Raw genomic sequence first — 20,939 nt, forward strand, 5'->3', positions numbered from 1 at the left:
AATTTTGTGCCTCAGTTTCCCAGTTTGTAAAAACAAAGCCAAGAAACCAAAAAACTCATAGTTATTCTGAGGATTAAAGATTACAAGTACTTTGTTAAGACTAGCACCTGACACAGAGTAAGTAGTATTGAATGTTTGCTATTCTCAATATATTCTCACTGATAAGGAAACTGAGGCTCTGAGTGGCTAGAGGTTAAATAACTTAGAAGAGGATGGATTTGAAGCCCACACACTGTTCTCTATACCAAGCAGTTTCTCATTTTAGTCTTGGCTCTATGTTAGGCTAACTCTGTAACTTTAGGTAAAGTACTTAATAATTCTGGGCCTTGGTTTCATCATTTGTAAAACAAAAGTCTGTGAGTTAATAACATTTATGGCCCCTTTCAATCCTTACATTCCATAATTTTATTATGAGCTTTGATAACCAATGAACACTCAGGGAAAATGTGCTCCTCTCTAGAAGTGGGCAGGGACTAAAACAGTTGACCCTGGGCAGGTGGTAAATGGTCATAAAAGGTGAGTAATAGAATCACCAATGGAAGGTTCCCCATTTGGGGGAAAGGTCACCCCCAGCAGTTGGGTTGAAGATGTCTAAGCGTCAGGGAGCCTACTCTCCAGGCTTGGGAAAGGAAGAACTTCTCGCTTGTATTGTTACACTAGACTATAGAAAATAACCCAAATTTACCTGACAACACTACAAAAGCAAGATAAATTAATGGCAGGCGAATTTAGGCTTTGTTTACATAGGAACGAAGGAAAAGGGGAAAGCTTTTCAGATTTCGGTAGCCATGTGAGCCTGAAAACTTAGGATAGTCCTGAAGTTTCCATAGGCACATGAGAAGAGTTAGGTGGCACCAAAGTTATTTGACACCCTCAATCTGAAAGACAGTAAACATAGTTTCATTCCAAATGCCGAGTCATGCTTATGAGGACAAGGAGAAACACTTAAGACTCTAACTTCTCCGAGGTACTGGTCAGGTCAGTAGATCGTTTTCTGCTAAAATAATTACTTCATGTTTTTAAATTTAGTTATGATAAGTGCTTCCCCTCCTACACCCTCACTCAGTTTTCTCCCTTTTTAGCCCTCAACATGTTTGTTTGGTTTTGTTTTAATTCCATGAGAAGCTGTAGCAAGTGTATGTGTGTAGGGAAGACTTTTTTTCTTTTTAATATTGTTTGTGTATCTAGTGTAATACTTAATTCTGAAGAGTAATTTCTAAATGAATGATTATTGCCCTCCTCCCCATAAAATTATCTTAACAATGAAAAGAAATTGCTTACTCATATGGGAAATTACATTACTGTTAGATACCTCAATCAGCAACCAAATTCTTTCAGTGGAATTCTTATCATAATAAGCAAGACCCAGGGGCAGAGATAGAGAGGTGGAAAGCTACTTTAGGTACTCATAAATAGTAACCTAAGTTTTAAAGCATTATGTTCAAGGCTAAAAGGAGAAAAATTATTTTTATACTTTATTCCTTCTAGAAGATACTGATGGAGTAAATAGGGAATAGTTTTTGATTTTGTAAGTCTCTGTCGGTCTTAAAGCAGAAGGATCATAAACCTCTGCATTTTGAAATTATCTAGTGTATATATTGAAAAGTTAATTTTTTTACCACTTTAGCCTTGAATAAAAGTGGATGCCTAATTTATGTTGAATAACTACAAATCAGCTATGTTTTTATGCAGCAATTGGAAGTAATTATTTTACAATGATTTCTAATTAAAAAATTTTTTTCAAGGCTGTAGTTGAAAAAAATAGATGTGCATGGAGCATGGGGAAGAGGAGGGCTGAGGTGGGTTGTTTAGAAAAAGATCCAGAGTAAGCTGTATGCTTATCATGCATGTTAAGCTTTCTTATCTCTCCTCTCTTAACCCCTCCCATACACACCTTTTTCATTTGATACCTTTCCTGAATTCCACCAATGCCTAGGGTCCTCCTGCTTTCCTTTGGTTGCTTTGCGCCCCAGCCTTGGCAAGTGAAAACATGTCCAGTGCTTCTGAGTTTTCTCACCTCAAAATTCTCTACCTCCTCCCATGTTCTATTCCGTCAGGGTCTGACTTGGATTGGACCATCATGGATGGTCATGGGTTATTGATGAGAACTGAATCCCTGCTGGCTTGTTAGCTAGCAAGGTGACCAGGACTTGTGGGGAAAATAAACAGCAGACATAATAGGGCTCGGAACAAATTGTTCACCTGAGCATTCATTCCATATCAATGAACAATTATAGAACATCTACTATGTTATAGGGACTGTGCTAGGTACAAAAGTGAATAATATGTTGTCTCCATTTTCCAAGCACTGAACTGTCCTGGGAGAATTAGTGGGAAGAAAATCCAGGACTGGCGCCTCAATTCTGCCAGATTATTCCTTTTCTATGCAACGTGTTGCTCTTCTAGACAAATGTTTAGGATTTGAAAAAATGTGAAAGCAATGGTCTATTAGAGGGGTTCTCAACCCTGCCTGGGTGCTCACATGAATCATGGGGTGGGGGGAAGGTTTCAACAGTGGTTCTCAAGCTGTAGTGTGCACCTGAATCGCCTGAAGGGCTTGTTCAATCAGCTAGGCCCCTGGCCCCAGAGTTTAAGAATCAGGTAGTCTGGACTGAAGCCGAGAATCTGCATGTCTATCAAGTTTTCTGGTGATGCTGGCTCCCCCAGCTACACTTTGAGACCCATAGTTTTAAAATATAAAGATGTCCAGGTTCCATCCACCAACTGATTCAACTGGTGTGGGGATGCGAACCTAGTATTGATCATTTAACAGCCCCCCCCCCCCGCCCCAATCCCCCTCTGTTCCACTGGATAGACCACCCATTGGATAGGCTGGTTTCCTGTTACTATGAGTTTGGGACCCAATGAAACTACATATTCCTCTGGGTCAATTATAATAATTAACTGGTATTTAAAGAAATTAGTAAGTGATAAGAAATAATTGGCTGAAAAAAACCCACCCCTGCGATTTTGTTTCAAACTAATTTGGCTGCTTTTTTTTGGAAGGCCTTTCCAACCCTTCCCTGGGTATTTTCCAATACCACGGTAGAAACGTTACGTGTAAAGCTCCCAGAGATCTTCGGAGGAAAGACCTTAAAGAAATGGGTCAATTTGATCCCCATCTGCGTCCTCCTTGGGCCCCCTTGGCCTCGCCTAGCACTTCTAGTGCTAACAAGTGAGCTGGGCATGCTCAGTGGGCAGGGTCGGTTCTGGGGGTGCAACTGGGAAGCCTGCTGCTCTGCTGCCTGGGCTCTCCCCTCCCCCCACCTGTACGAGGCTGGGCCCGAGGAGCCCGTGCTCAGCATCCCACCCCCTGAAGCTTGGGCTTGCTCTTCCCTGCGGGTCTTCTCGCTGACATTCAGCCGGGGGTCAGGCGGCCGGGCGCGCCTCCAGAGCGCGCGGGGGGAGCCCGGGCGAAGGCTCTGGGCTCTGACGGTGGGGTCCCAGGGGTCCGCCTGCCTCCCAGACGCGTTTCTAGGCTCAGGGAAGCCTGCCTGCCGAATAGGGGAAGCCAGATTCGGGGGCGAGTAACGAGAAATCAGGTAAGCCAGCCCCGCCGGCGTGCAGGCGGACGAGTCTCCTCTCTCCTGGGCAGGTGGCGAGGGCGGCCCACAAGGAGGAGGGCGGAGGAAATCCGACACCTCCGCCGTCTTCCCCCGGCCTAGCCCCGCCGAGGCTTCCCGGCCCGCCAGCTGGCTGGCGAGGCGAGGCGGAGGGTCTGGAGTGAGGCCGGGCGAGGACGCGGGCAGGACTTGGGGCCTGGGGCCAGGGCCAACCACACGCCGCGCCGCGGCCCATCCCCGCGGGCCCCTCGCCGCGGTCTAGTCATGTTCATTTGGAGGCGGAGACCTCGCTCGTTCTCTGCCCGCTGGTTCGCAACGCTTCCCCGCCTTCCCGGCGGGGGGTCCCCCGCCTCCACTTCCGCGCTTCCCCGCTGGGTCAGCGGAGCCTGGGCCCGAGGTATCCGGCTGCTTGTGGCGGTCGCGCCGCCGGGGTCAACCCACGGGGAGGGGAGCGGGAGGAGCGAGTTTCGGGGGAGGCGGGGGCGCGGCTGCTCTGGTGCGTCGGGTTACAGTCGCCCTGCTTGTTCGGGGCGTGACATCCACGCGCGCCTCGCTGCGAGTATCGGGACCGAGGCGCTGATTCGGGGGAGTCAGAGACTCCGCCCAGGCCCGAGGAAACGGGCGCTTCTGCCCTCTCTCCCCTCGCGCGAGAGGATCAATCTAAGGTGTGTGCTTCCCGGGAGACCCCCGTGCCCCCGCCCCCTGGGTTCTGGGGCGGGGGGGTGGTCCCTCTCTGACCGGGTGGAGTCCGGTGTTGGGGTGGGTGGTGGCAGAATCTGGGGAGAGATTTAGAATTTTTCCGCACCGACAGAACGTGGGCTCATTCTTACCGGGAGCAGGGCGGTGGGGTGGAATACTTTTGCCTCCTTGGTTAAGTGGCAGGACTTTGGGGTGAGGGTTGGTGTCTAAATGAAAGTTTGCTGCAAACTTATGGCTTGTGGACGCCGCTCGTCTGAAAAGAAGGACTGTTGCTCCCTTCTGAAGCAAGGGAGGGAAAGATTCTAGAAGGGGACTGAGGCTTCTTTGAGATCTTAGCTGCTGGAGTGTGACACTTTTAGGAGGAAATGGAAGGTGTACCCTGATGAACTTAAAACAGCCCCTACTCCCCACGTAGTAACTTCTGCGTCAAAAATAGTCTTGAAGCGTGCTTTGGCAGGAACGTATAGCCCTGTGAATGAAGTGCTGATCTGGAGCCCTTGACCTCTAGACTGCCTTCCATCTTCTGCGGGGGAACATTCACTCCGGGAACTACCCTCCTCAGGAGTTCCAAAGAAATGTACACATGCAAGTTCTCTTAGTGACGGGGCCAACCCAAATTACGCAACACTTTATAAATATCATGGGAAAGGGGGGGGGACAGCTATAGACAACTAACTAATAGCTGACAACTAAGTCAACTTTTATACTTGTATAAATAGGTATGGGATGGAAAAGTAGGTTCCACTGAGTCCTCATTGCTTAAAACAAAACAATTTTGCATACGTTCCCAAGTTTAATAGATGTGAAGTTTTGTTTTGGAGTGTGGAGGGTAATGGGAACTGCCACACGGGGGCCAGGCACTTCCTGGTAGCTATGACCACTCTAGTCTCTGAGTGCCACAGTTCTTGCTGGCCATGGTCTGAGTGCTGGATGCCGTTGCTCAACGGATACCATGTGCAGCCTGGGGAACCTTATGATGAGGATGTTGGAATCCTGTGTTTCTCATAGGGGGATTATGTCAAGTTACAACATTCCCTTGATTTTTGCAAATCAACTCGTCAAATGATGCAGCGGTACCTTAGTAATAATGGATAAAGATGGAATTTGGGGTTTGAGAACCAGCATTGTTGGGGCTGTCCATTCTGATATCTTACATAGTCACTTTATTTTATAAAGACATTCTGAGCAGCATTAATACTCTGCTTCCTTCTCTCTCCCTCTGATTTATTAAAAGACGCAATGGCTTAGCTCAGTAATTGACAAGAGGGCCAATCGTCAATGCCTCCCCTTTTGTTTTTGTTAACTATTTAATCTCAGAGATGTTTAGAAATATTTGACTATCATGGTACATAAGTCATATTGGTGAATAATTATAACTCTCAAATTATCCCATTTGCTATTAGTTTCTGCTTTCATTACTAGAATGTACGTTCTGTGAGAGGGCGTGGGCTGCCTCACACACTTTCGTATTTCCAGTACCTAGAGTGGTGACTAGTTTGTGATAAATGTTTTCTCCATGAGTGGCTAAACTGTGGGACAAACTCTAGCTGGATGTAGTGGGGGAAGAAAACCAGAGATTTTGGCTTTAGGGAAACTATTCAACCTCACTGGGCCTCAGTTGTCTCAATGACAAAATGTAGATAATAATATATGATATAACACATGTAAAATCACTAGTGATGTTCCTTTCAGGTAGTAGACTTCAAAATATTACTTTCTTCTTTCTTATATATTTTACTTTTTATATTCAAAAAGGGAAGACTTGGGGAAAGAATGCAGATAGTTGGATAATTTAGCTCTTGCATGTTGTGAATGAATTATCCAGGTTTTTCCCCCGTTAATTTGGTGTGTGTGATAGAAGTAAGGGGGAGGGGGAAGTTAGTGGCAGCTATGGTTATTAGAGACGGGAAACAATTTCCGGATCATTATCTAATTTCTCCTCTTTATTTTTTTAATGTGATGAAGTTTCTGCTCAGGTTTTCCAGAACTTGATTTTTTTTCTACTTGTCAACAACCAGACTCACTAGGTTGTCCTCAGTACAGAAGCAACACTTTAGAAAGAGCATTAGGAATCAAATAGCTGTAACACTTGACTTCTTGAATGAAATTTTCTGTAGTCTTGTGCAGCATTATATAGTAACAAGGTAAAGAAAAATATGGTTATCCTGCTTTTGAGAAAGTTAGAGTTCATTTAACAAGGTAAAACGTATGTATAGATGTCGAACAGTTAGAGACCAGCGTAAGATCTTGCATAGTCCCGTACCCAATAGTTAAGGAAGGGAGAGGTTAACATGCGCTCAAGTAGCTGGAGACAATTTTGTGGTGAAGAGAATGTCACTTCAGCAACAGAGAGACTTAAAGTTTCCTGAAGATTACAGCGGATCATTTTTGTTTCAAGAATGTTTGCTATTTTGTACTTCAGTGTATTAAAAAGCCAAACAATCATATACTTTCAAAAGTAAACTTTCTATGGAAAAGCATATTAGAAACCTACAATACAATTCTGTACATGAACTAAATGATACTTTTCACTGTGTCTCTGAAGTTTTAAAGCCCAGGATTGGAGTTAAAAATTATAACTTTTCATTCTTGCCACTTTTAACACCCTTGCTTAAAACAAAGTGTCAGATGGCCTGCCTTTTACTCTCTCCAGTTGTATATAATAGGATATCGTTTTCATCTGAAGTTTCCGGGGAAAATTACTAGTCATTAAGTTTGGGATCCCCACAACTGGCTAATTTTAGACGGTGTTATAAAAGGGGTTTTAGATGCTCTTCAAAATACTCAGGAAATTCCATCAGGATTCATCACCTTTGAGATAAGAAGGAAACTTGGAAGTTGTTTTATAGAGGAAGAAGAAGCTAATAAAAGGGTGTGTTGTATATTTCCTTGTTTTAGAATTGTTGATGTGATGGGGGAAAGAAATGTAGGGCGGGGAGAGATGATCAGATTCAACTGCAAGTGAGAAAGACAAGGGCCAATGTGGCTACAAGCCAGGAAATGTCGAACAACTTTAGACCTCTTCGTGTATTACCTGACCAGGGATTGATCTAAGGAGCATTTTAGGAAAAGGAAGCTTGAGGAGCTAATGGTTTGAATACCTGAGGATGTTGAGGTAATGACTGGTCAGAGTTTGTCTAGAACTCTAATTTTGTGTCCTGACGTGAATGCGACCATTTTTGTTTGTTTGTTTGTTTTGGTTTTTTTCCCCCTTGTTTCCCAGGATTTTCACCTTTTTTTGGCAGTTCTTACTAGTTCTTTGGGTTAAATATTTCTTCCTATATCGTATCTGTGTTCTTATTTCCCATTTTTCAGTTGAAAATTTTCTGTTGATTCTTTTAAAATAAGGTTTCTGATTTGTGCAGCAGACAAAACATAGTTTCTGATTTTAATTAGGTCAAGCTCTGGTTCTGTTAGTTCACTAAAATTAGTGGGAAAAATTAACTAATAGAAAATGTTGCCCTCCTAAGTAAAAATTTATTGTGACAAAATGTATTAACAAAACTCCAAAGCATTACTTGGGGATATCTTTTACTTTTTTTGGCAAAATGAAATGATTACTAGTGTACTTTATTCTGTAGCAGTCAGATACTGTTAAAGTGTGAGGAATGACTGTTTCATTTAGATTTTTCTAGCCTCAGATTCTTTAAATAGTGATATATCCTCTGTGGAATTTCATATTTGATTATCCACCTATATCCTTCAAACCCCACAAATTATAACAGAGAGGCTGTTTTCTGAAAATGAGATTTCTAGAAGCTGCTACTGTCAAATGACACGGTCTTCGAGTATGACTTGCTGACACATGCTTAGAAAGCTTTATTACTTACCTCATATGCACCAGTGACCACTAAGTCTGGTTGGTTATTCACACTAGGAACGAAAGTTGATGTTCAAGGTAAACATTTTCGGAAAATTTTCATTGGGATTTTATGAGTTTCAATAAAATACAATGGGGGCTTCCCTGGTGGCGCAGTGGTTGAGAATCCGCCTGCTAATGCAGGGGACACGGGTTCGAGCCCTGGTCTGGGAGGATCCCACATGTCGCGGAGCAACTAGGCCCGTGAGCCACAACTACTGAGCCTGCGTGACTGGAGCCTGTACTCCGCAACAATAGAGGCCACGATAGTGAGAGGCCCGCGCACCGCGATGGAGAGTGGCCCCCACTTGCCACAACTAGCGAAAGCCCTCGCACAGAAACGAACAGCCAAAAATAAATAAATAAATTAAAAAACAAACAAAACAAAACAAAAAACACAATGAATTTCTACCTGTATTTGAAAAGTGATGAAAATAGTACGGCTCAGAGTACTAGGTTCTCAAAAGTCGTTTTCCTTTTGTTTAAACTGAAGAAAGAAAGGATGTTTTGTTTCGCTGCTGTAATATCAGAACTGCTTTGATCATATCACTCTTTGTTCCACCCTTCCGTCGGTCACTCTGCCCTATTGCATTAAATTCTAAATATTTATCTTTGAATTCATGGACGTTTCCGGTCTTGCCCCAATATTAAACTTCTGCCCTTCTCTTCCTCGTGATCCAGTCAAACTGGACTACATGAAATTCTCTAGATCTGTTTTATTCCTACTGCTGCCCCTATGCTAATGTTCTTCCTTCTACTTCACCTCTTTAAAATCCTACCAATCCTTGAATGTCCTGACCACAGGCTACCAGTTTTGTGACGCTTTCCTTCACTACCCCAGTCAGAAGTGTTTTGTACATTTCCTAAACTCTTCAACTACTCTTTTTATGCCACTCATAAGTATCTCATTTAGTCCTGTGTATGGTCATTATTTGAAAACATGCATAATTTCCTTTCCTGCAGAAGATCATGCAGAGCAAGGGCTGGATCTTACACAATTTTATAGACCTCATGTGCCCAACCCAAGTCCATGCATGTGGGGACACCTAGTAAATAGTTGTTGAATGAATGATTGACTCATAATTCACTCATCCCTTAATTACCAAGAATAAGTGATAGAAATGGTTGGGGTGTGATTGGACAGCAGGTAACACACAGGCAGATGCATTTCAGATAATCAGTTAAACTGAATCTTTATCTTTTTTCAGGCCTCCCTTTCTCCCTATACATTTGGCAGTTCTTCTATCTAAAGGATATTTGTTTTAGGAGGAGGAAAGGAAATTGCTGCATTTGAACCAAAGTTATAAAAGCAATCTGTGAAGAAAATCAGTGGAGGAATCTGCAAATGAGGAGGTCATTTAAGATCTGCTAAGGAGTCACCTTTGTCAGGGCTCTTAGGGCTCCCTTCTCTTCACTAACTTCTCCCTTTTTCCCCACCTGCCTACCTAATCCAATCTCTTAAGAAAGAATCCAGAAAATTAATTCATAACAAGATTACTGATAAAATTAGCTTGTAGCTATGTCAAAGGTCTCTGGATTCTAAGGGGACAAAACCTTAGGGACCATTTATGTAGGCTAAGTGGAAGGAGCTTTGGCGGTGGGCAAGTGTTTACTTCTGTGCATCCCTGAAGTCACATTATAGCCACCTGCCTGTGGCTTTGGTCAGTCTCTGCACCTGTCAGTTTCTTCCTCTGTAAAATAAGGTGGCAGAACTGTGTGAATTTAAAGCCGTAAAAGTGCGGGGTGTTTTATTGCTCTTGTGTCTTGCAAGGGGAAGCCAGTCATGGTCAGTGGGCTCTGTTCACCTCTGGACCTGGCCTAACTTTTCCTCTTACTTCCCCGAGTTTGGGATGTCCTTTCTCTCAGCCTCTCCAGATGTGGCAGTCACTTGGGAGGATGCTGCATTCCCTGCTTCTCCCTCCTGGCTTGTGCTCATAGGATCTGTTACAACAAATATCCTTTCACTTCTCTCTTTCTTTATGTTGCCCTTTCCCCTGTCCCAACCCACTATTAAGTAGCTGGGATATTTATCTAAAAAATATATATTCACAGAATTTTAAATAGGAAGGGGGTTAAAGATCTAACCCAACGCTGTCTTTTTATTATTGATAATAAATTATAATGATAAGTATCATTTAGAGCAATCACTTTTTCTAGGCCCTGTGCTATGCACTTTGCACACATTATTTCATATATCAACAGTGAACCCTGTTACATCAGTGAGGAAACCGAGTTCCAAACAACATAAGTGACTTACTCAAAGCCACAGTTATGTTCCAGTATGACAGAAACTCCCTTTTTTTTTTTTTGCTACTTTGGATTCCGCTGCTCGACTCATTGAACTTTGCCTTTTAATACTTCACTTCCTAATACTTGGTGCTGTGGGTCAACAGTTTCCACCAGTGATGCTGAATTTGTTCAGACATTGAATGCATAGCACAGTATGCCTGCCTGAAACAATATTCCTTTTTTTTTCTTGTTTTCCATGTTTTTCTTTATTTTTTAAATTTATTATTTTTATTGGAGTAAAATTGCTTTACAATGTTGGGTTAGTTTCTACTGTACAGTGAAGTGAATCAGCTATATGTGTACATATATATCCCCTCCCTCTTGGACCTCCCTCCCACCCTCTGCCCATCCCACCCATCTAGGTCATCACAGAGCACCGAGCTGAGCTCCCTGTGCTATACAGCAGGTTCCCACTAGCTATCTGTTTTACACATGGTAGTGTATTTATGTCAAACCTAATCTCCCAGTTCATCCCACCCTCCCCTTACCCCCTGTGTCCACATGTCTGTTCTCTATGTCTGTGTTTCTATTCCTGCCCTGCAAATAGGTTCATCTGTACCATTTTTCTAGATTGCACATATATGCATTAATATTCAAAAAGACACATGTACCCCAATGTTCATTGCAGCACCGTTTACAATAGCCAGGACATGGAAACAACCTAAATGTCCATTGACAGATGAATGGATAAAGAAGATGTGGTACATATATATAATGGAATATTTCTCAGCCATAAAAAGAAATGAAATTGGGTCATTTGTAGAGATGTAGATGGACCTAGAGTCTGTCATACAGAGTGAAGTAAGTCAGAAAGAGGAAAACAATATTTCTTTTGATTTGACTTCTAGGAACCATGACATTGTTAAAATCCTCTTTAGTCTTAATGAATGTGGAAACAACCTGCAACTTGGTATCAATCTGCCTTTTCCACTCCTACACCTGGGTTTGTGAATGCTGGTGGGAAAATGAACACCATCATGCAAACTGGAGGCACCTACAAATTTATGTTCTCTAGCTTTAGCCACAGGGCAATTCTTTTATCTTTGCCTGTTTCTAGACAGCATCTTTTCTTGTTTCTCCCCGTAGTTTTTCCAAACCTTCCGCATTTTCTTTGAGCATTTTATCCCACTGTGCGTTTCTTTACCAGAAGATGATCGTTAGTGGTTAGAGCAGGCTAAACTGTTCTAACAGAAAGATCTGAAAATAGATAAAAGCACAAACACAACAGACGTTTATTTCTTGATCATGTCATAGTCTTGGTTGGTGGATGGCTTTCCTCTAATTGATGACTCAGGCATCCTGGAACCTTTCATTTTGTGATTCTGCCATCCCTTAGGACTTTGTTTTCAAGCGTCTTCAGCTTCTCTGAAAGAGAAGAAGCATATCCACTTTCTAAATACTTAGTCTTGAAGTGAATGTAACAGTTCCACTCACATAGCATCAGCCAGAAATCAGGTACGCAGTCACACCTATCAACAAGGGGAGATTGGAAAGTCTAGTCTGGCTGGGAGAGGAAGAGATTATGGGTCTTTGGTGAAGAGTTAGCTGTACCTTTCACAGTGTCCTTGCCTCCTGTTATACTGAGAAAACAGAGATATCATGTCAATATTTTGATATCTTAATATTTTGTTCTCCTTTCCACATCTTCCCTGTATCTGAATATATTAACTCCATCATTAACTACCAACTTAGAGGTAGAGTTATCCAGAGTTTATGCTTTCCCTGATACTCTAAATCCCCCATTTCTTCAGCTAGCTTACTCTATGTAGTTTCTCCATGTTCACCTGCATTTTAAATATTTACAAGAATGTTCAAGATTCTCCCATCACAATAACAAACAAGACCAAAACCCAAAACTATTCTTCCTCTCTTCACTCCCCTCTACTACATGCTCATTCTCTCCTTTCTTTCAAGCTACACTTCCTGAAAGTATCTTATATGTTGTTTTTCTACTTCATTACCTTCCATTCACCCTGCAACTGTTGAAAATTTGGCTTCTACCTTAGAAGAATCTGTTCTTTTTATGATTATTGGTTTCTCCCCGACTGGCAAATCCATAGGAGCTTATTGCTTGAAATTTCTGTGATTCTGCTGATTCCCTCCTTTGTGAAATTGAACTTTCACCAGGCTACCATGACACTTCATTCTTCTTTTGGACTACTCCTTATGGGTCTCTTTGCAGATTCTTCCCCTTGATGTTGTAGTTCCCAGGGTCTGTTCTTAGTTCACTGTCTTCTCATTGTAGATGTTCTCTGTACCATCAAGCACATCTATATCTTTGATTTCGATGATTTCAAATGAACATCCCCAACCAGACCTCTTCCTTGATTTCAGACTCAGTGGATATTTCCACAGTCAAGACAGAACTCATAATCCCCCTCCCCGCCCCCAGGATGTTTTTCCTCTCATTGAAGAGCACCACCATCCTTTCTCCCACCTGTATCATCCACTCATTTGTTAAGTTTATCAGTCACCTAATATGTGCTAGGCATTTTTCTACAAATTAAAATTATAGTGGTGTACAAAACAGATACAATCTCTTCTCTTGTAGCATTTACATTGTCAGGGAGGGGGAAATTTTCCCCTCTACCTGTCTTGAGTTCTTGTGGCTGGATTAGTAACAAAATTGACATAAGACATTAACAGGAGAAAAACAAATTTTAATTCATACACTCAGAGGTCTCATTGAAATGGGACATAAGAAGTGGCCAAAGCAGGCAGCTTTTATATTTTTAGACAAAGAAACAATAAATTTGTGAGGAATTGACAGGACAAAGAAATTTAGGTTTTGGTGCTCAATTAGTAAGGAACCTAACCAGAGTTTGGGCTTGAAGAAGTAACAAGATTTGTTTATATAGGCATCTCTGCCCAAATTCCCTATCTCTGGCCTAAAGGGTGTCCTACTTCCAGATGCAGGGAGTGTACCTTTCACATGAGAGATTTATTTCTTACTTTCAGGGAGACAGAAAGGAGAGTCAGACTGTCCCTCTTGCATTCACCATTTCTTAAGGAACTTGAATCCAAAGTAATCAATATGCCATTGTGCATATTTTGGGGTGGCCCACCCTGAGCCCTAGCAACATTCTGGGGGGTGCAGGGAAGAAATAATCATGATTAAATAAAGATGAGTTGTATGAGCTGATGAGAGCTGTGATTATTTTGGAGTTGGATGGTTTGGGAAGGCCTCTCTGAGGAGCTGACATTTGAGCTGGGTCCTGGGTGAGCAGGAGCTAGCTGTACAGAGATGAGCACAGCATTCCAGGCAGAGGAGACAGCTGGTGCCGAAACCCTAATTGTATTCTTGATGCATCTGACGGGCAGAAGAAGGTAAATAAACCCAGAACTTAGCGAGAGTCAGAGGTATCTGTATTAGTTTCCAGTGGCTGTTAAACAAATTACCGGAAGCTTGGTGGCTTAAAACAACAGAAATTTATTCTCTCTTCGTTCAGGAGGCCAGAAGTCCAAAATCAGTATTACTGGGCCAAAATCAAGGTGTTGGCAGGCCATGCTCCCTTCTGAGGCTCTAGGGGAGAACCCGTTCCTTGTTTCTTTCAGCTGCCGGTGGCTGCCGGCATTCATCAGGTTTTGGCTGCATCACTCCAATCTTCGCCTCTGTGGTCACATTGCCTTCTTCTCTTCTGTGTGTGTCACATCTCCCTTTTGCTTCCCTCTTATAAAGATACATGTGATTGCATTTGGGGCTCACTCTGATAATTCAGGATAATCTCTCCACTCAAGATCCTTTATTTAATCACATTTGCAAAGTCTTTTTTTTGGTTGTTGTTATGTAAGATAACACTCATGGGTACCAGGATTTAGGATGTGGATATCTTTACACTGCCACAACTCAACCTACCATAGTGTCCAAGAGAATCTTTAAAAAGTAGGCAAGGGCCAGATCCTATAGAGCTGTACAAGCCAGGATAAGGCATTTAGATTTCCTTCTGAGGTTATATAAGCCATTGGAGGATTATGTGCTGGTAAGTGAAATGGTTTGGTTTTGCTATAACATAGTGTCTCTCAACTTTTTTTTTTTTCATTTTGTCTTTCCAAGAAGAAAAATTAAATTGAAATTAATTAATTAAAAATTTAAATTAATATTTCCCTAGCAAGAATGTATTCCTTAAATATAAAAAATAAGATTTTGTTGGGTAGAGATGAGCTTTGGAGGACCACAGCTCATTATAATATGTAAGATTTTTCACCGTTCTGCCCCAAGAACCAACTTTGTCCCCTTGTGAGTGTTGCTGTTCCCATTGAGCCTGTGTGCTATCAAAGGCTGATCTGGCTACACAAAGTGGACTGGATTATGGTAAGTGGGGGAGGGAAGATTGGATGCAGGACTCCAGTTAAGAGTCTATTTTAGTTGCCCAACTAAGGAATTATAGTTGTATGGACGAGCAGGTGTTAAAGATGGAAAGAAGTGGATGGATTTAGGATTTGTTTTTGCAACCAAGTGAGTTGACTGAACTTTCTGATAGATTAATTCTCTGGGGAGAGGAAACAAGAATTGAGACAAAGGCTTACATTTTTTACTTGAGCAGCTGGGCCATAAACTGAGAAGAGGAGAATTGGGAGAGAAGCAATTCATGTACTTGAAGGAAGATGTAAAATGTTCTGTTTTGGCTGTGCTAAGTTTGAGGTGCTTCTTAGACATTCCTTTGGAGATGTCAGTTAGACAACTAGATAAATGGAGTCTGGAGATTCTGGGAGGGGTTTTGGCTGAAGATATGGAGGTAGAAGTTATTTGCATATAGTTGTATTTGGTACTGGATGGAATTACCTATGGAGAGTGTGTAGATAGAGAAGTGGGCCATTGGAGCACTGTATTATGTAGAAGAGAAGGCGTTGCCAGTGGGATAGGAGGGAAACCAGGAGGGTGTGGTATCCCTGAAGTTAAGAATTCAAAATGTTTTTAAAAGGAGACATTAAAATGTTTTTAAAAGCTTATTGGATTGAGTTGTGGAAGTAGAGACAGTGCTTAGAGACAACTCTTTCAAGTAATTGTGTCATGAAGAGAAGCTGAGAAATGGAAAAGTTCCTGGAAGAAGTTACTGGTTAAGGGAGGGTTTCTTAGAACCAGAGAGTAATAGAATGAGTTTAAGTAGAGAGGAAATGATAGAATGATTAACTAGAGAGGAAAAACTGATGAAGGCAGGAGAGAGTGATGGATAACTGTTGGAGTACAATTCTTGAAGAGGCAAGAAGGGAGATTTAGGGACAAATGAAGAGGTTGGTCTTCACTAGGATCAGGAACATTTCATTCATAGTAAAAGGAAGCTCTGCAGAGAGAATGGGTACAGAGCTGATAGGTCATGGTTTGGGTGGTGGGAAGATAGAGTTCTTATCTCGTGGTTCTTCTTTCCCAATGACGTGTGATGATGTTGGGGTAGGATGGGGTGAAACAGGTTTGGGAAAAGAGGAGATTTGAATTGGCTATTTTGAAACACCCTGGGAAATGTAATAGGATTGCTGGTCAATGTGGATTGCCCATTAGAGACTTGTAGCCATGAATTTAATTGAGGCTAGTTGTGGATGTGGTTTTTTCTTCAGGCAGTTTCTTTAGCTGTTTAGGTAGAGGTGTGCAGCGGGCAGATAGCTGGGCTTAATCAACTTGAGTATTTTCAAGATAAGTAAGAAGAAGGAAGAGAGGAGCAAGGGCGTTAAGGGTGCTTGCAAGGGAGAGTTTACAATGATGGACCTTGACCATAAGCTGGACAAAAAGGGAAGTGAATGTGTAACTGATAGTGGAAATTGCCAATGGATTGGAAAACCAGATAATGCCAAGAAGATGCTGGAATGGAAATACCAGAGTAGATGAGCTGGAAAAAGAGAAGGTGTTGTTCACATGTAAGGCGCTTGAAGCTGAAGTCTCAGAGCTGGTGCAAGTAATCATAATGCTAAATCAGAGGTTATGACAATGAGAGCAGGTGGCTGAGGCAAGGTCAAAGAGAAGACCATCAGAGGTGAGGTGCTTTAGGAACTGGGGCCTCCATGTGGGTGTAGAAGACAGCAGAAGTGAAGACAGTTATGAGTTTGGAAAGGGAAACAGCCAGGTGCTTAGGTCATCAGCAAATGAGAGGAAACAGCAGTAGATGGGTAGATGACAACAAGAAGGGGTGATGAGTGGTAAGTATAATGACATGAACTTCAAAACAGGTAAGATTTTTGACAAACAACCCAATCCAAAAATGGGCAGAAGACCTAAATAGACATTTCTCCAAAGAAGACATACAGATGGCCAAGAAGCACATGAAAAGCTGCTCAACATCACTAATTATTAGAGAAATGCAAATCAAAACTACAATGAGGTACCACCGCACACCAGTTAGAATGGGCATCATCAGAAAATCTACAAACAACAAATGCTGGAGAGGGTGTGGAGAAAAGGGAACCCTCTTGCACTGTTGGTGGGAATGTAAGTTGATACAGCCACTATGGAGAACAGTATGGAGGTTCCTTAAAAAAAGAAAAATAGAATTACCATATGATCCAGCAATCCCACTACTGGGCATATACCCAGAGAAAACCATAATTCAAAAATACACGTGCACCCCAATGTTCATTGCAGCACTATTTACAATAGCCAGGTCACGGAAGCAACCTAAATGCCCATCGACAGACAAATGGATAAAGAAGATGTACATACATACAATGGAATATTACGCAGCCATAAAAAGGAATGAAATTGGGTCATTTGTTGAGATGTGGATGGATCTAGAGACTGTCATACAGAGTGAAGTAAGTCAGAAAGAGAAAAACAAATATCGTATATTAACGCATATATGTGGAACCTAGAAAAATGGTACAGATGAACCGGTTTGCAGGGCAGAAATTGAGACACAGATGTAGAGAACAAACGTGTGGACACCAAGGGAGGAAAGCGGCAGGGGGGGTGGTGGTGGTGTGATGAATTGGGAGATTGCGATTGACATGTATACACTGATGTGTATAAAATTGATGACTAATAAGAACCTGCTGTATAAAAATAAAATAAAATTCAAAAATTCAAAAAAAAAAAAAAAACAGGTAAGATTTTTGAAAGAGGATAGAGGAGAAATTGGAAGGTGAAATGGTGAGACACTTAATGATCTCCAGGCTGGGGGATTTGCAGAATAGAAGCAGGCGTTTAACTCAAAGTATTTACAACTAAAATGGAATGGGTACTGCAGATACAGATCTTTAGTCTGGGGTGGGGTCCTGGAGCCTTTTGTGAGGCTACACATTAACTCTTTAATCACTTAATCACTTAATCATAGGAAGGTCCTAGGAAAGGGGCTAGTTATCACCTGGTTCAGAGATGTTTTGATATTTTAGCAACTGGTACAGCCATCCCTGTTTATCCTGGCTGAACGCTGGACTTAAATATGAGAGTATAAACAACCTCCCTTTAATGGGATGCTGTGAAAACAGTGTAGGTAGGCTTCAGCCTTCAAAATTCAGATTAAATTCTTGCTTTCTCCATGTTTTCAGGGTATTGCCTGATGAAAGGAACATCTAGAGAAGAAAAGGATAGATTTTGAGTTCTAGAGGGCTTAACTGGGGAGGAGAGAGGTCTGAGAAGGTGAGAAATGGGGCAGGTTGGGCTTCTGGTGATGACTGAGGTAAAGAGGATTGCGGAGCATGCTAGGGTTAGTCCTGTGATGTCCTGGGGGGAGCTGGTTGCAGACATCTGGCAGCTCCTGTTGATGTGGTGGCCAAGGGTGAGCAAAAGGCTCCTCAGCGTATCTGTAGCCCTAGGGCATCTCCTGATGGCTTGGTGGCCAACTGGAGTATAACGGCCTCCTTGGGGACTGCTCTCAAGTGGCCAGGAGCGCCAGGTGCTCTGAGGGCCTCTTTCTCAGCCAAAATGGTGGTACAACCCCTGGGGGAGGTGCTTTCTCCTATTTGACAGAAGCTAAGGAGTGCTGCTTCTGGGTCCCATCATCAGAGTCAAACGTATTTAGACTGTGTGCTCTCCACTCTTGTTACTGTCATTGGCTTAGTATGGACCTTTAGGAGATTGTGCTGGGATGTTTACAACCAGTCTCCTGATTTCCCTTCTCCCAGATGCGTGTCCTTTTAATTTATCTCCCAGCACTGCTTCTGGTAGTGGGGAGTGGGAGGATGTTTTTAAATCTTTTTTTAAAAAATTTTATTTATTTATTCATTTATTTATGGCTGTGTTGGGTTTTCGTTTCTGTGCAAGGGCTTTCTCTAGTTGCGGCAAGTGGGGGCCCCTCTTAATCGCGGTGCGCGGGCCTCTCACTATCGCGGCCTCTCTTGTTGCGGAGCACAGGCTCCAGACGCGCAGGCTCAGTAGTTGAGGCTCACGGGCCTAGTCGCTCCGCGGCATGTGGGATCTTCCCAGACCGGGGCTCGAACCCGTGTCCCCTGCATTGAGCAGGCAGATTCTCAACCACTGCGCCACCAGGGAAGCCCTAGGATGGTCTTTAAATTCAAATGTGTCTATCCATCCTACTAGGAATGTTGTGAGGATTAATATAACATGTATCAACCTACTAGCACAGTCCTTGTAACACAGTATGTAGCCATCAATATGCTTGAAAGCTTTCTTTGGTGATCCATTGCTTACTGGACAAAGACCAAAATCCTTTGATTGGCACATAAGATCTCCAGAGATTTTACCCTTGCTTGCCTGTTCAGTCTCCTCACCTCCTCACTTATAACTACTGTATACCATCCTGTTCTCTAGACATACATATTACACCCCCTTGTTCTTGAAAATGCAGTATTCATTCATACAATCATGTCTTTGCTCATGTTCACTTGGATCTGTTGAACCTTCAACATTTGATTAATTATTGCTTTCTCCACAAATCTGCCCTGATGATGTTTCCTACCTCCCCTTAATTAACCCCATGGGTAATTACTCCCTTAGCCCCTAGTCCAAACCTTATTTGTATCACTCATATTTGTTTTAGAATCTTCTTCTCCAAGTTGTGAGTTCCTTAAAGACAGAAACTATAAATTATTCACATTTGTTTACTCACAGTCTTAACACAGTAGGTGCTGAATGAATATGTTGAATAAAGGAAAACTCAATACATATTTAAGTTTACATATTGCCTCTCTGTTATAAAATATAAACTATATTTTGTGTACCATCTTTTTCTTTAATAGTGGAGGCAAATTTTCTGACAAAGCAGAGGAAAATTGGTGACCATGTAGTTAGTGAGTAGGCAGACTTAGTCCTGTGTTCTTTTTCTTTTACCGAATGACTTTTATTTGAGTTATCCAGTGATTTTGTTCACCATCGTCATTGCTTTATGTTGAGTTGTAATCATTAACTTTTGCAGTTATACCCCCAAAGAACCTCAAACAAATGTGGGTTTCTGGTATTGGTTCGGTATGCTTGACCGGGTGGTTTCCAGTGCCCGCTTACAGTTGGCAGGATTGGTGTGTGGAGCCTTTGGGAACCTTGGTCAAGATGTTCAGTTCCTTTTAGGTCTCTTCAGACCTTGGTTCCCTTGATCCTATGAACTGATTAATTATATTTAACGAAGAATTGAGATAATGTAAATCAGACATCAGCAATCAGAATCTAGTCAGAAAAGGGTGGGAAGAGCAAATGTGAGATGAGGTGGCAGGAGTGAGTCACTGCTTGTTGTCAGTGGACGAGACGTGGTGGTAAGAGGGCAAGGGTGGGTTGAGGGGTGATGGAGGCATCCGGGGGGAGCGGGCGGGATTGTGTGGACATGGGCAAAGGTGGTTTGGAGGACACAATAGACTGTTGGCTAGTGGTTGGCATGCACTGAATGAATGGCCAAACAAGACTCTTTGGGCACTTAAATGACTCTTGTTCCTAGGTTCTTGCTGTGTAGTTAGTCAGAGTCACGGTATATGTTTTTACATCTTGGGATAAGGGCATGATCCTAAGAAGGGACACATTCTTGAGAAATATCTCAGTTTCTTTAAAAATACATTGACTCATAGAGTTGACTGTTTTGGTAGCATTTTGTTTTTATATTAGTATTTTTTTCCCAAGGTAGAGGGTGTTCAAGGTTTGTGATAGAGCCAGAAAGCAATTCCTCACCCTCTCTGAACTAACAATAAATACCAGGAAATATTCTGAATGGAGGACAAAAAACCACTCTTATGGGTCAAAGTTTTCCCAGTGAGTTGGGTTAACTCAGGACACAAACCTTAGATAAAGCCTCTTACAGAGATGGTTTTAAATCTGCTGACTAATTGAACTACTGGAGATAGACTATAAACATTGGATTCCACGCACTCAGAGTCTGACCTAAAGCAAAAGAGCCTGCTGCGTCCTGTGACCTCTGGAACAGCTAACCTGTGGCCTGGAGTCAGATCTGCATTAGATGCTGGGCTTTACAGGGTTTTTATTTTTGATAGAACGCTCCACAAATAATGGTATCCGTTCTGTGGAAAAGAATGTTTATTTGGGGGAGAGATGCTAGAGAAATGCTGGAAGAGACCTGCCTACTATTTTTTTTTTCAAGAGAAATGACTGACAGGATTCATTTCCCCAACCTGGGAGTCTTAAGTGCACTTGCTTGGTCAGAGCC

General features: G+C 42.3%; 1 protein-coding gene across 4 annotated transcripts in view; it reads left to right on the forward strand.

The window, feature by feature from the left end:
• The first annotated feature begins 915 nt into the window (after positions 1-915).
• GPD2 (glycerol-3-phosphate dehydrogenase 2) overlaps positions 916-20,939 on the forward strand; it is a 136,153-nt gene continuing 116,129 nt past the window's right edge. The window contains exon 1 of one of the 4 annotated variants that reach the window (XM_061200333.1): positions 916-978. The gene's annotated coding sequence lies outside the window, so the exon portion shown is untranslated. Of the gene's footprint in view, positions 979-3,488; positions 3,543-3,942; positions 3,961-4,130; positions 4,229-20,939 lie in introns of those variants that run through there. The other 3 variants (XM_061200351.1, XM_061200341.1, XM_061200325.1) reach the window with 3 other exon arrangements.

This window comes from Eubalaena glacialis, chromosome 1 (assembly GCF_028564815.1).
Source record: "Eubalaena glacialis isolate mEubGla1 chromosome 1, mEubGla1.1.hap2.+ XY, whole genome shotgun sequence".
Lineage (NCBI taxonomy): Eukaryota > Metazoa > Chordata > Mammalia > Artiodactyla > Balaenidae > Eubalaena > Eubalaena glacialis.